We start from the raw sequence: 15,812 nt of genomic DNA, 5'->3' as shown, positions 1-15,812 counted from the left end.
TTCGGATGCAATTTCTGTGTTTCATCATCAATAAGAAGGTCCAAGTGATACAGTAAACATTAAGTAAAGCATCGGAATCTAAAACTGGACTCACAGGAGAGGTGCAAATCATAGAGAGTAAGAGTGTCAATCCTCTTGTACTTAAGTCGGCATTGTGCCTTTTCTATTAAATTCGGAAGCAAGATCTGTGTTTCATCGTCATTAAGAAGGTCCAACGGATACAGTAAACCTGAAGTGAAGCATCAGAATCTAAAACTGGACTCACAGGAGAGGTTCAAATCATAGAGAGTTAGTGTGTCAGTCCTCTTGTACTTATGTCAGCATTGTGACTTTTGTATTAAATTCGGATGCAATTTCTGTGTTTCATCGTCAATACGAAGGTCCAAGGGATACAGTAAACCTGAAGTAAAGCATCGGGATCTGAAACTGGACTCATAGGAGAGGTTCTAATCATAAAAAGTTAGTGTGTCAGTTCTCTTGTACTTATGTCGTCATTGTGCCTTTTGTATTAAATTCGGATGCTATTTCTGTGTTTCATCGTCAACAAGAAGGTCCAAGGGTGACAGTAAACATGAAGTTAAGCATGGGAATCTAAAACTGGACTCACAGAAGTGGTTCAAATCATAATAAGTTGGAGTGTCAGTCCTCTTGTACTTAAGTCGGCATTGTTCCGTTTGTATTAAATTCGGATGCAATTTCTGTTTTTTGTCGTCAATAAGAAGGTCCAAGGGATACAGTAAACCTGAAGTGAATCATCGGAATCTAAAAGTGGACTCACAGGAAAGATTTAAATCATAGAAAGTTAGAGTGTCAGTCCTCTTGCACTTAAGTCGGCATTGTGCCTTTTGTATTAAATTTTGATTCTATTTCTGTGTTTCATCGTCTATAAGAAGGTCCAAGGGATACAGTAAAGCTGAAGTGAAGCATCGGAATCTAAAACTGGACTCACATTAGAGGTTCAAATCATTGAAAATTAGAGTGTCAGTCCTCTTGTACCTATGTCGGCATTGTGCCTTTTATATTAAATTCGGGTGCAATTTCTGTGTTTCATCGTCGATAAGAAAGTCCAAGGGATACACTAAACCTGAAGAGAAGCATCGGAATCTAAAACTGGACTCACAGGAGAGGGTCGAATCATAGAAAGTTAGAGTGTCAGTCCTGTTGTATTTAAATCGGCATTGTGCCTTTCAAATTCGGATGCAATTTCTGCGTTTCATCGTCAATAAGAAGGTCCAAGGGATACAGTAAACCTGAAGTGAAGCATCGGAATCTTAAAATTAACACACAGGAGAGGTTCAAATCATAGAGAGTTAGAGTGTCAGTCCTCTTGTACTTAAGTCGGCATTGTGCCTGTTGTATTAAATTCGGATGCAATTTCTGTGTTTCATCGTCAATAAGAAGGTCCAACGGATACACTATACCTGAAGTGAAGCATCGGAATCTAAAACTGGACTCACAGGAGAGGTTCAAATCGTAGAAAGTTAGAGTGTCAGTCCTCTTGTACTTAAGTTGGCATTGTGCCTTTTGTATTAAATGTGGATGCAATTTCTGTGTTTCATCGTCAATAAGAAGGTCCAAGGGATACAGTAAACCTGAAGTGAAGCATCGGAATCTAAAAATTAACACACAGGAGAGGTTCAAATCATAGAGAGTTAGAGTGTCAGTCCTCTTGTACTTAAGTCGGCATTGTGCCTGTTGTATTAAATTCGGATGCAATTTCTGTGTTTCATCGTCAATAAGAAGGTCCAACGGATACACTATACCTGAAGTGAAGCATCGGAATCTAAAACTGGACTCACAGGAGAGGTTCAAATCATAGAAAGTTAGAGTGTCAGTCCTATAGTACTTATGTCGGCATTGTGACTTTTGTATTATATTCAGATGCAATTTCTGTGTTTCATCGTCAATAAGAAGGTCCAAGTGATACAGTAAACCTGAAGTGAAGCATCGGAATCTAAAAATTAACACACAGGAGAGGTTCAAATCATAGAGAGTTAGAGTGTCAGTCCTCTTGTACTTAAGTCGGCATTGTGCCTGTTGTATTAAATTCGGATGCAATTTCTGTGTTTCATCGTCAATAAGAAGGTCCAACGGATACACTATACCTGAAGTGAAGCATCGGAATCTAAAACTGGACTCACAGGAGAGGTTCAAATCGTAGAAAGTTAGAGTGTCAGTCCTCTTGTACTTAAGTTGGCATTGTGCCTTTTGTATTAAATGTGGATGCAATTTCTGTGTTTCATCGTCAATAAGAAGGTCCAAGGGATACAGTAAACCTGAAGTGAAGCATCGGAATCTAAAACTGGACTCACAGGAGATGTTCAATTCATAGAATGTTAGAGTGTCACTCCTCTTGTACTTAGGTCGGCATTGTGCCTTTTGTATTAAATTCGGATGCAATTTCTGTGTTTCATCGTCAATAAGGAGGTCCAAGTGATACAGTAAACCTGAAGTGAAGCATCGGAATCTAAAAATGGAGTCACAGGAGAGGTTCAAATCATAGAAAGTTAGTGTGTCAGTCCTCTTGTACTTATGTCGTCATTGTGCCTTTTGTATTAAATTCGGATGCTATTTCTGTGTTTCATCGTCAATAAGAAGGTCCAACGGATACAGTAAACCTGAAGTGAAGCATGGGAATCTAAAACTGGACTCACAGGAGAGGTTGAAATCATAGAGACTCAGAGTGTCAGTCCCCTTGTACTTAAGTCGGCATTGTGCCTTTTGTATTAAATTCGGATGCAATTTCTGTGTTTCATCATCAATAAGAAGGTCCAAGTGATACAGTAAACATGAAGTAAAGCATCGGAATCTAAAACTGGACTCACAGGAGAGGTGCAAATCATAGAGAGTAAGAGTGTCAGTCCTCTTGTACTTAAGTCGGCATTGTGCCTTTTCTATTAAATTCGGAAGCAATATCTGTGTTTCATCGTCAATACGAAGGTCCAAGGGATACAGTAAACCTGAAGTAAAGCTTCAGGATCTGAAACTGGACTCATAGGAGAGGTTCTAATCATAAAAAGTTAGTGTGTCAGTCCGCTTGTACTTATGTCGTCATTGTGCCTTTTGTATTAAATTCGGATGCTATTTCTGTTTTTTGTCGTTAATAAGAAGGTCCAAGGGATACAGTAAACCTGAAGTGAAGAATCGGGATTTAAAACTGGACTCATAGGAGAGGTTCTAATCATAGAAAGTTAGAGTGTCAGTCCTCTTGTACTTAAGTCGTCATTGTGCCTTTTGTATTAAATTCGGATGCAATTTCTGTGTTTCATCGTCAATAAGAAGGTCCAAGGGTTACAGTAAACCTAAAGTGAAGCATCGGAATCTAAAACTGTACTCACAGGAGAGGTTCAAATCATAGAAAGTTAGTGTGTCAGTCCTGTTGTACTTAAGTTGGCATTGTAGCTTTTGTATTAAATTCGGATGCAATTTCTGCGTTTCATTGTCAAAAAGAAGGTCCAAGGGATACTGTAAAACTGAAGTGAAGCATCGGAATCTAAAACTGGACTCACAGGAGAGGTTCAAATCGTAGAAAGTTAGAGTGTGTGTCCTCTTGTACTTAAGTTGGCATTGTGCCTTTTGTATTAAATGCGGATGCAATTTCTGTGTTTCATCGTCAATAAGAAGGTCCAAGGGATACAGTAAACCTGTAGTGGTGCATCGGAATCTAAAACTGGACTCACAGGAGAGGTTCAAATCATAGAAAGTTAGAGTGTCAGTCCTCTTATACTTATGTCGGCATTGTGCCATTTGTATTAAATTCGGATGCAATTTCTCTGTTTCGTCGTCGATAAGAAGGTCCAAGGGATACAGTAAACCTGAAGTGAAGCATCGGAATCTAAAACTGGACTCTCAGGAGAGGTTCATATCATAGAGATTTAGAGTGTGTGTCCTCTTGTACTTAAGTTGGCATTGTGCCTTTTGTATAAAATGCGGATGCAATTTCTGTGTTTCATCGTCAATAGGAACGTCCAAGGGATACTGTAAACCTGAAGTGAAGCATCGGAATCTAAAACTGGACTCACAGGAGAAGTTTAAATCATAGAAATTCAGATATTCAGTCCTCTTGTACTTAAGTCGGCATTGTGCCTTTTGTATTATATTCGGATGCAATTTCTGTGTTTCATCGTCAATAAGAAGGTCCAACGGATACACTATACCTGAAGTGAAGCATCAGAATCTAAAACTGGACTCACAGGAGAGGTTCAAATCGTAGAAAGTTAGAGTGTCAATCCTCTTGTACTTAAGTTGGCATTGTGCCTTTTGTATTAAAAGCGGATGCAATTTCTGTGTTTCATCGTCAATAAGAAGGTCCAAGGGATACAGTAAACCTGAAGTGAAGCATCGGAATCTAAAACTGGACTCACAGGAGAGGTTCAAATCATAGAATGTTAGAGTGTGAGTCCTCTTGTACTTAAGTCGGCATTGTGCCGTTCGTATTAAATTTGGATGCAATTTCTATTTCTTGTGGTCAATAAGAAGGTCCAAGGGATACAGTAAACCTGAAGTAAAGCATCCGAATCTAAAACTGGACTCACAGGAGAGGTTCAAATCGTAGAGAGTTGGACTATCAATGCTATTGTACTAAAGTCAGCATTGTGCCTTTTGTATTGAATTCGGATGCAATTTCTGTGTCTCATCGACAATAAGAAGGTCCGAGGGATACAGTAAAGCTGAAGGGAAGCATCGGATTCTAAAACTAGACCCACAGGAGAGGTTCAAATCAAAGAGAGTTAGAGTGTCATTCCTCGTGTACTTATATCGGCATTGTGCCTTTTGTACTAAATTCGGATGCAATTTCTGTGTTTCATCGTCAATAAGAAGGTCCAACGGATACAGTAAACCTGAAGTGAAGCATCGGAATCTAAAACTGGACTCACAGGAGAGGTTGAAATCATAGAGAGTCAGAGTGTCTGTCCCCTTGTACTTAAGTCGGCATTGTGCCTTTTGTATTAAATTCGGATGCAATTTCTGTGTTTCATCATCAATAAGAAGGTCCAAGTGATACAGTAAACATGAAGTAAAGCATCGGAATCTAAAACTGGACTCACAGGAGAGGTGCAAATCATAGAGAGTGAGAGTGTCAATCCTCTTGTACTTAAGTCGGCATTGTGCCTTTTCTATTAAATTCGGAAGCAATATCTGTGTTTCATCGTCAATAAGAAGGTCCAAGGGATTCAGAAAACCTGAAGTGAAGCATCGGAATCTAAAACTGGACTCACAGGATAGGTTCAAATCATAGAGAGTTAGTGTGTCAGTCCTCTTGTACTTATGTCGGCATTGTGACTTTTGTATTAAATTCGGATGCAATTTTTGTGTATCATCGTCAATAAGAAGGTCCAAGGGATACAGTAAACCTGAAGTAAAGCATTGGAATCTAAAACTGGACTCACAGGAGAGGTTCAAATCATAGAAAGGTTGAGTGTCAATCCTCTTGTACTTAAGTCGGCATTCTGCTTTTGTATTAAATTCGGATGCAATTTCTGTGTTTCATCGGCAATAAGAAGGTCTAAGGGATACAGTAAACTTGAAGTGAAACATCGGGATCTAAAACTGGACTCATAGGGACGTTCTAATCATAGAAAGTTAGAGTGTCAGTCCTCTTGTACTTGAGTCAGCATTGTGCCTTTTGTATTAAATTCGGATGCAGTTTCTGTGTTTCATCGTCAATAAGAAGGCCCAAGGGATACAGTAAACCTGAAGTGAAGCATCGGAATCTAAAAATGGACTCACAGGAGAGGTTTAAATCATAGAAATTCAGATATTCAGTCCTCTTGTACTTAAGTCGGCATTGTGCCTTTTGTATTAAATTCGGATGTAATTTCTGTGTTTCATCGGCAATAAGAAGGTCCAAGGGATAAAGTAAACCTGAAGTGAAGAATCGGGATTTAAAACTGGACTCATAGGAGAGGTTCTAATCATAGAAAGTTAGAGTGTCAGTCCTCTTGTACTTAAGTCGTCATTGTGCCTTTTGTATTAAATTCGGATGCAATTTCTGTGTTTCATCGTCAATAAGAAGGTCCAACGGATACACTATACCTGAAGTGAAGCATCGGAATCTAAAACTGGACTCACAGGAGAGGTTCAAATCGTAGAAAGTTAGAGTGTCAGTCCTCTTGTACTTAAGTTGGCATTGTTCCTTTTGTATTAAATGCGGATGAGATTTCTGTGTTTCATCGTCAATAAGAAGGTCCAAGGGATACAGTAAACCTGAAGTGATGCATCGGAATCTAAAACTGGACTCACAGGAGAGGTTCAAATCATAGAAAGTTAGAGTGTCAGTCCTCTTGTTCTTAAGTCGGCATTGTGCCATTTGTATTAAATTCGGATGCAATTTCTCTGTTTCGTCGTCGATAAGAAGGTCCAAGTGATACAGTAAACCTGAAGTGAAGCATCGGAATCTAAAACTGGACTCCCAGGAGAGTTTCAAATCATAGAGAGTTAGAGTGTGTGTCCTCTTGTACTTAAGTTGGCATTGTGCCTTTTGTATTAAATGCGGATGCAATTTCTGTGTTTCATCGTCAATAAGAACGTCCAAGGGATACAGAAAACCTGAAGTGAAGCATCGGAATCTAAAACTGGACTCACAGGAGAGGTTTAAATCATAGAAATTCAGATATTCAGTCCTCTTGTACTTAAGTCGGCATTGTGCCTTTTGTATTAAATTCGGATGCAATCTCTGTGTTTCATCGTCAATAAGAAGGTCCAACGGATACACTATACCTGAAGTGAAGCATCGGAATCTAAAACTGGACTCACAGGAGAGGTTCAAATCGTAGAAAGTTAGAGTGTCAGTCCTCTTGTACTTAAGTTGGCATTGTGCCTTTTGTATTAAATGCGGATGCAATTTCTGTGTTTCATTGTCAATAAGAAGGTCCAAGGGATACAGTAAACCTGAAGTGAAGCATCGGAATCTAAAACTGGACTCACAGGAGATGTTCAAATCATAGAATGTTAGAGTGTCAGTCCTCTTGTACTTAATCGGCATTGTGTCATTTGTATTAAATTCGAATGCAATTTCTGTGTTTCGTCGTCAATAAGAAGGTCCAAGAGATACAGTAAACCTGAAGTGAAGCATCGGAATCTAAACTGGACTCCCAGGAGAGGTTCAAATCATAGAGAGTTAGAGTGTCAGTCCTCTTGTATTTAAGTCTGCATTGTGCCTTTTGTATTAAATTCGGATGCAATTTCTGTGTTTCATCGACAATAAGAAGGTCCGAGGGATACAGTTAACCTGAAGCGAAGCATCGGATTCTAAAACTAGACCCACAGGAGAGGTTCAAATCATAGAGAGTTAGAGTGTGAGTCCTCGTGTACTTAAATCGGCATTGTGCCTTTTGTATTATATTCGGATGCAATTCCTGTGTTTCATCGTCAATAAGAAGGTCCAACGGATACAGTAAACCTGAAGTGATGCATCGGAATCTAAAACTGGACTCACAGGAGTGGTTGAAATCTTAGAGAGTCAGAGTGTCAGTCCCCTTGTACTTAAGTCGGCATTGTGCCTTTTGTATTAAATTCGGATGCAATTTCTGTGCTTCATCATCAATAAGAAGGTCCAAGTGATACAGTAAACATGAAGTAAAGCATCGGAATCTAAAACTGGACTCACAGGAGAGGTGCAAATCATAGAGAGTAAGAGTGTCAATCCTCTTGTACTTAAGTCGGCATTGTGCCTTTTCTATTAAATTCAGAAGCAATATCTGTGTTTCATCGTCAATAAGAAGGTCCAAGGGATACAGTAAACCTGAAGTGATGCATCGGAATCTGAAACTGGACTCACAGGAGAGGTTGAAATCTTAGAGAGTCAGAGTGTCAGTCCCCTTGTACTTAAGTCGGCATTGTGCCTTTTGTATTAAATTCGGATGCAATTTCTGTGTTTCATCATTAATAAGAAGGTCCAAGTGATACAGTAAACATGAAGTAAAGCACCGGAATCTAAGACTGGACTAACAGGAGAGGTGCAAATCATAGAGAGTAAGAGTGTCAATCCTCTTGTACTTAAGTCGGCTTTGTGCCTTTTCTATTAAATTCGGAAGCTATATCTGTGTTTCATCGTCAATAAGAAGGTCCAAGGGATACAGTAATCCTGAAGTGAAGCATCGGAATCTAAAACTGGACTCACAGGAGTGGTTCAAATCATAGAGAGTTAGAGTGTCAGTCCTCTTTACTTGAGTCGGCATTGTTCCTTTTCTATTAATTTCGGATGTAATTTCTGTGTTTCATCGTCAATAAGAAGGTCCTAGGGATACGGTAAACCTGAATTGAAGCATCGGAATCTAAAACTGGACTCACTGGAGAGGTTCAAATCATAGAAAGTTAGAGTGTCATTCGTCTTGTACTTAACTCGTCGTTGAGCGTTTTGTATTAAATTCTTATGCCATTTCTGTGTTTCGTCGTCAATAAGAAGGTCCAAGGGATACAGTAAACCTGAAGTGAAGCATGGGAATCTAAAACTGGACTCACAGGAGAGGTTCAAATCATAATAAGTTGGAGTGTCAGTCCTCTTGTACTTAAGTCGGCATTGTGCCGTTTGTATTAAATTCGGATGCAATTTCTGTTTTTTGTCGTCAATTAGAAGGTCCAAGGGATACACTAAACCTGAAGAGAAGCATCGGAATCTAAAACTGGACTCACAGGAGAGGTTCGAATCATAGAAAGTTAGAGTGTCAGTCCTGTTGTACTTAAGTCGGCATTGTGCCTTTTGTATTAAATTCGGATGCAATTTCTGCGTTTCATCGTCAATAAGAAGGTCCAAGGGATACAGTAAACCTGAAGTGAAGCATCGGAATCTAAAACTGGACTCACAGGAGAGGTTCAAATCATAGAAAGTTAGAGTGTCAGTCCTCTTGTACTTAAGTCGGCAATGTGCCTTTTGTATTAAATGCGGATGCAATTTCTGTGTTTCATCGTCAATAAGAAGGTCCAAGGGATACAGTAAACCTGAAGTGAAGCATCGGAATCTAAAACTGGACTCACAGGAGAGGTTCAAATCATAGAAGGTTAGAGTGTCAGTCCTCTTGTACTTATGTCGGCATTGTGCCTTTTGTATTATATTCGGATGCAATTTCTGTGTTTCATCGTCAATAAGAAGGTCCAAGTGATACAGTAAACCTGAAGTGAAGCATCGGAATCTAAAAATGGACTCACAGGAGAGATTCAAATCAGTGAGAGTTAGAGTGTCAGTCCTCTTGTACTTAAGTAGGCATTGTGCCTTTTGTATTAAATTTGGATGCAATTTCTGTGTTTCATCGTCAATAAGAAGGTCCAATGGATACACTAAACCTGAAGTGAAGCATGGGAATCTAAAACTGGACTCACAGGAGAGGTTCAAATCATAGAAAGTTAGAGTATCAGTATTCTTGTACTTAAGTCGGCATTGTGCCGTTTGTATTAAATTCGGATTCAATTTTTGTGTTTCATCGTCAATAAGAAGGTCCAAGGGATACAGTAAACCTGAAGTAAAGCATTGGAATCTAAAACTGGACTCACAGGAGAGGTTCAAATCATAGAAAGGTTGAGTGTCAATCCTCTTGTACTTAAGTCGGCAATATGCTTTTGTAATAAATTCGGATGCTATTTCTGTGTTTCATCGGCAATAAGAAGGTCTAAGGGATACAGTAAACTAGAAGTGAAACTGCGGGATCTAAAACTGGACTCATAGGGAGGTTCTAATCATAGAAAGTTAGAGTGTCAGTCCTCTGGTACTTGAGTCAGCATTGTGCCTTTTGTATTAAATTCGGATGCAATTTCTGTGCTTCATCGTCAATAAGAAGGCCCAAGGCATATAGTAAACCTGAAGTGAAGCATCGGAATCTAAAACTGGACTCACAGGAGAGGTTTAAATCATAGAAATTCAGATATTCAGTCCTCTTGTACTTAAGTCGGCATTGTGTCTTTTGTATTGAATTCGGATGCAAGTTCTGTGTGTCATCGGCAATAAGAAGGTTCAAGGGATACAGTAAACCTGAAGTGAAGATTCGGGATTTAAAACTGGCCTCATAGGAGAGGTTCTAATCATAGAAAGTTAGAGTGCCAGTCCTCTTGTACTTAAGTCGTCATTGTGCCTTTTGTATTAAATTCGGATGCAATTTCTGTGTTTCATCGTCAATAAGAAGGTCCAAGGGTTACAGTAAACCTGAAGTGAAGCATCGGAATCTAAAACTGAACTCACAGGAGAGGTTCAAATCATAGAAAGTTAGAGTGTCAGTCCTGCTGTACTTAAGTCGGCATTGTACCTTTTGTATTAAATTCGGATGCAATTTCTGCGTTTCATCGTCAAAAAGAAGGTCCAAGGGATACAGTAAAACTGAAGTGAAGCATCGGAATCTAAAACTGGACTCACAGGAGAGGTTCAAATCGTAGAAAGAGTGTGTGTCCTCTTATACTTAAGTTGGCATTGTTCCTTTTGTATTAAATGCGGATGCAATTTCTGTGTTTCATCGTCAATAAGAAGGTCCAAGGGATACAGTAAACCTGAAGTGATGCATCGGAATCTAAAACTGGACTCACAGGAGAGGTTCAACTCATAGAAAGTTAGAGTGTCAGTCCTCTTGTTCTTAAGTCGGCATTGTGCCATTTGTATTAAATTCGGATGCAATTTCTCTGTTTCGTCGTCGATAAGAAGGTCCAAGGGATACAGTAAACCTGAAGTGAAGCATCGGAATCTAAAACTGGACTCCCAGGAGAGGTTCAAATCATAGAGAGTTAGAGTGTGTGTCCTCTTGTACTTGGCATTGTGCCTTTTGTATTAAATGCGGATGCAATTTCTGTGTTTCATCGTCAATAAGAAGGTCCAAGGGATACAGTAAACCTGAAGTGAAGCATCGGAATCTAAACTGGACTCCCAGGAGAGGTTCAAATCATTGAGAGTTAGAGTGTCAGTCCTCTTGTACTTAAGTCTGCATTGTGCCTTTTGTATTAAATTCGGATGCAATTTCTGTGTTTCATCAACAATAAGAAGGTCCGAGGGATACAGTTAACCTGAAGTGAAGCATCGGATTCTAAAACTAGACCCACAGGTGAGGTTCAAATCATAGAGAGTTAGAGTGTCAGTCCTCGTGTACTTAAATCGGCATTGTGCCTTTTGTATTAAATTCGGATGCAATTCCGGTGTTTCAATGTCAATAAGAAGGTCCAACGGATACAGTAAACCTGAAGTGATGCATCGGAATCTAAAACTTGACTCACAGGAGAGGTTGAAATCTTAGAGAGTCAGAGTGTCAGTCCCCTTGTACTTAAGTCGGCATTGTGCCTTTTGTATTAAATTCGGATGCAATTTCTGTGTTTCATCATCAATAAGAAGGTCCAAGTGATACAGTAAACATGAAGTAAAGCATCGGAATCTAAAACTGGACTCACAGGAGAGGTGCAAATCATAGAGAGTAAGAGTGTCAATCCTCTTGTACTTAAGTCGGCATTGTGCCTATTCTATTAAATTCGGAAGCAATATCTGTGTTTCATCGTCAATAAGAAGGTCCAAGGGATACAGTAAACCTGAAGTGATGCATCGGAATCTAAAATTGGACTCACAGGAGAGGTTGAAATCTTAGAGAGTCAGAGTGTCAGCCCCCTTGTACTTAAGTCGGCATTGTGCCTTTTGTATTAAATTCGGATGCAATTTCTGTGTTTCATCATCAATAAGAAGGTCCAAGTGATACAGTAAACATGAAGTAAAGCATCGGAATCTAAAACTGGACTCACAGGAGAGGTGCAAATCATAGAGAGTAAGAGTGTCAATCCTCTTGTACTTAAGTCGGCATTGTGCCTATTCTATTAAATTCGGAAGCAATATCTGTGTTTCATCGTCAATAAGAAGGTCCTAGGGATACGGTAAACCTGAATTGAAGCATCGGAATCTAAAACTGGACCCACTGGAGAGGTTCAAATCATAGAAAGTTAGAGTGTCATTCGTCTTGTACTTAAGTCGTCGTTGTGCGTTTTGTATTAAATTCTTATGCCATTTCTGTGTTTGGTCGTCAATAAGAAGGTCCAAGGGATACAGTAAACCTGAAGTGAAGCATCGTAATCTAAAACTGGACTCACAGGAGAGGTTCAAATCATAGAGAGTTAGTGTGTCAGTCCTCTTGTACTTATATCGGCATTGTGACTTTTGTATTAAAATCGGATGCAATTTCTGTGTTTCATCGTCAATACGAAGGTCCAACGGATACACTAAACCTGAAGTGAAGCATCGGAATCTAAAACTGGACTCACAGGAGAGGTTCAAATCATAGAAAGTTAGAGTGTGAGTCCTCTTTTACTTAAGTCGGGATTGTGCCGTTCGTATTAAATTCGGATGCAATTTCTATTTCTTGTCGTTAATAAGAAGGTCCAAGGCATACAGTAAACCTGAAGTGAAGCATCCGAATCTAATACTGGACTCACAGGAGAGGTTCAAATCGTAGAGAGTTGGAGTATCAGTGTTATTGTACTTAAGTCAGCATTGTGCCTTTTGTATTGAATTCGGATGCAATTTCTGTGTTTCATCGACAATAAGAAGGTCCGAGGGATACAGTAAACCTGAAGTGAAGCATCGGATTCTAAAACTAGACCCACAGGAGAGGTTCAAATCATAGAGAGTTAGAGTGTCAGTCCTCGTGTACTGAAATCGGCATTGTGCCTTTTGTATTAAATTCGGATGCAATTCCTGTGTTTCATCGTCAATAAGAAGGTCCAACGGATACAGTAAACCGGAAGTGATGCATCGGAATCTAAAACTGGACTCACAGAAGATGTTGAAATCTTAGAGAGTCAGAGTGTCAGTCCCCTTGTACTTAAGTCGGCATTGTGCTTTTTGTATTAAATTCGGATACAATTTCTGTGTCTCATCATCAATAAGAAGGTCCAAGTGATACAGTAAACATGAAGTAAAGCATCGGAATCTAAAACTGGACTCACAGGAGAGGTGCAAATCATAGAGAGAAAGAGTGTCAATCCTCTAGTACTTAAGTCGGCATAGTGCCTTTTCTATTAAATTCGGAAGCAATATCTGTGTTTCATCGTCAACAAGAAGGTCCAAGGGATAAAGTAAACCTGAAGTGAAGCATCGGAATCTAAAACTGGACTCACAGGAGAGGTTCAAATCATAGAGAGTTAGAATGTCAGTCCTCTTTACTTAAGTCGGCATTGTTCCTTTTCTATTAATTTCGGATGTAATTTCTGTGTTCCATCGTCAATAAGAAGGTCCTAGAGATACGGTAAACCAGAATTGAAGCATCGGAATCTAAAACTGGACTCACTGGAGAGGTTCAAATCATAGAAAGTTAGAGTGTCATTCGTCTTGTACTTAAGTCGTCGTTGTGCGTTTTGTATTAAATTCTTATGCCATTTCTGTGTTTCGTCGTCAATAAGAAGGTCCAAGGGTTACAGTAAACCTGAAGTGAAGCATGGGAATCTAAAACTGGACTCACAGGAGAGGTTCAAATCATAATAAGTTGGAGTGTCAGTCCTCTTGTACTTAAGTCGGCATTGTGCCGTTTGTATTAAATTCGGATGCAATTTCTGTTTTTTGTCGTCAATTAGAAGGTCCAAGGGATACAGTAAACCTGAAGTGAAGCATCGGAATCTAAAACTGGACTCACAGGAAAGGTTCAAATCATAGAAAGTTAGAGTGTCAGTCTTCTTGCACTTAAGTCGGCATTGTACCTTTTGCATTAAATTTGGATTCTATTTCTGTGTTTCATTGTCAATAAGAAGGTCCAAGGGATACAGTAAAGCTGAGGTGAAGCATTGGAATCTAAAACTGGACTCACATTAGAGGTTCAAAAAATTGAAAATTAGAGTGTCAGTCCTCTTGTACCTAAGTCGGCATTGTGTGTTTTGTATTAAATTTGGATGCAATTTCTGTGCTTCATCGTCAATAAGAAAGTCCAAGGGATACACTAAACCTGAAGAGAAGCATCAGAATCTAAAACTGGACTCACAGGAGAGGTTCGAATCATAGAAAGTTAGAGTGTCAGTCCTGTAGTACTTAAGTCGGCATTGTGCCTTTTGTATTAAATTCGGATGCAATTTCTGCGTTTCATCGTCAATAAGAAGGTCCAAGGGATACAGTAAACCTGAAGTGAAGCATCGGAATCTAAAACGCTACTTACAGGAGAGGTTCAAATCATAGAAAGTTAGAGTGTCAGTCCTCTTGTACTTAAGTCGGCATTGTGCCTTTTGTATTAAATGCGCATGCAATTTCTGTGTTTCATCGTCAATAAGAAGGTCCAAGGGATACAGTAAACCTGAAGTGAAGCATCGGAATCTAAAACTGGACTCACAGGAGCGGTTCAAATCATAGAAGGTTAGAGTGTCAGTCCTCTTGTACTTATGTCGGCATTGTGCCTTTTGTATTATATTCGGATGCAATCTCTGTGTTTCATCGTCAATAAGAAGGTCCAAGTGATACAGTAAACCTGAAGTGAAGCATCGGAATCTAAAAATGGACTCACAGGAGAGATTCAAATCAGTGAGAGTTAGAGTGTCAGTCCTCTTGTACTTAAGTAGGCATTGTGCCTTTTGTATTAAATTCGGATGCAATTTCTGTGTTTCATCGTCAATAAGAAAGTCAAACGGATACACTAAACCTGAAGTGAAGCATCGGAATCTAAAACTGGACTCACAGGAGAGGTTCAAATCATAGAAAGTTAGAGTGTCAGTCCTCTTGTACTTAAGTCGGCATTGTGCCGTTTGTATTAAATTCGGATTCAATTTTTGTGTTTCATCGTCAATAAGAAGGTCCAAGGGATACAGTAAACCTGAAGTAAAGCATTGGAATCTAAAACTGGACTCACAGGAGAGGTTCAAATCATAGAAAGGTTGAATGTCAATCCTCTTGTACTTAAGTCGGCATTATGCTTTTGTATTAAATTCGGATGCAATTTCTGTGTTTCATCGGCAATAAGAAGGTCTAAGGGATACAGTAAACTAGAAGTGAAACATCGGGATCTAAAACTGGACTCATAGGGAGGTTCTAATCAAAGAAAGTTAGACTGTAAGTCCTCTGGTACTTGAGTCGGCATTGTGCCTTTTGTATTAAATTCAGATGCAATTTCTGTGCTTCATCGTCAATAAGAAGGCCCAAGGGATACAGTAAACCTGAAGTGAAGCATCGGAATCTAAAACTGGACTCACAGGAGAGGTTTAAATCATAGAAATTCAGATATTCAGTCCTCTTGTACTTAAGTCGGCATTGTGCCTTTTGTATTGAATTCGGATGCAAGTTCAGTGTTTCATCGGCAATAAGAAGGTCCAAGGGATACAGTAAACCTGAAGTGAAGAATCGGGATTTAAAACTGATCTCATAGGAGAGGTTCTAATCATAGAAAGTTAGAGTGTCAGTCCTCTTGTACTTAAGTCGTCATTGTGCGTTTTGTATTAAAGTCGGATGCAATTTCTGTGTTTCATCGTCAATAAGAAGGTCCAAGGGTTACAGTAAACCTGAAGTGAAGCATCGGAATCTAAAACTGAAATCACAGGAGAGGTTCAAATCACAGAAAGTTAGAGTGTCAGTCCTGTTGTACTTAAGTCGGCATTGTACCTTTTGTATTAAATTCGGATGCAATTTCTGCGTTTCATCGTCAAAAAGAAGGTCCAAGGGATACAGTAAAACTGAAGTGAAGCATCGGAATCTAAAACTGGACTCACAGGAGAGATTCAAATCGTAGAAAGTTAGAGTGTGTGTCTTCTTGTACTTAAGTTGGCATTGTGCCTTTTGTATTAAATGCTGATGCAATTTCTGTGTTTCATCGTCAATAAGAAGGTCCAAGGGGTACAGTAAACCTGAAGTGAAGCATCGGAATCTAAAACTGGACTCACAGGAGAGGTTC

Source organism: Schistocerca serialis, chromosome 7 (assembly GCF_023864345.2).
Source record: "Schistocerca serialis cubense isolate TAMUIC-IGC-003099 chromosome 7, iqSchSeri2.2, whole genome shotgun sequence".
Lineage (NCBI taxonomy): Eukaryota > Metazoa > Arthropoda > Insecta > Orthoptera > Acrididae > Schistocerca > Schistocerca serialis.
The sequence above is the reverse complement of the archived record's forward strand: the minus strand, read 5'-3'. Positions refer to the sequence as shown.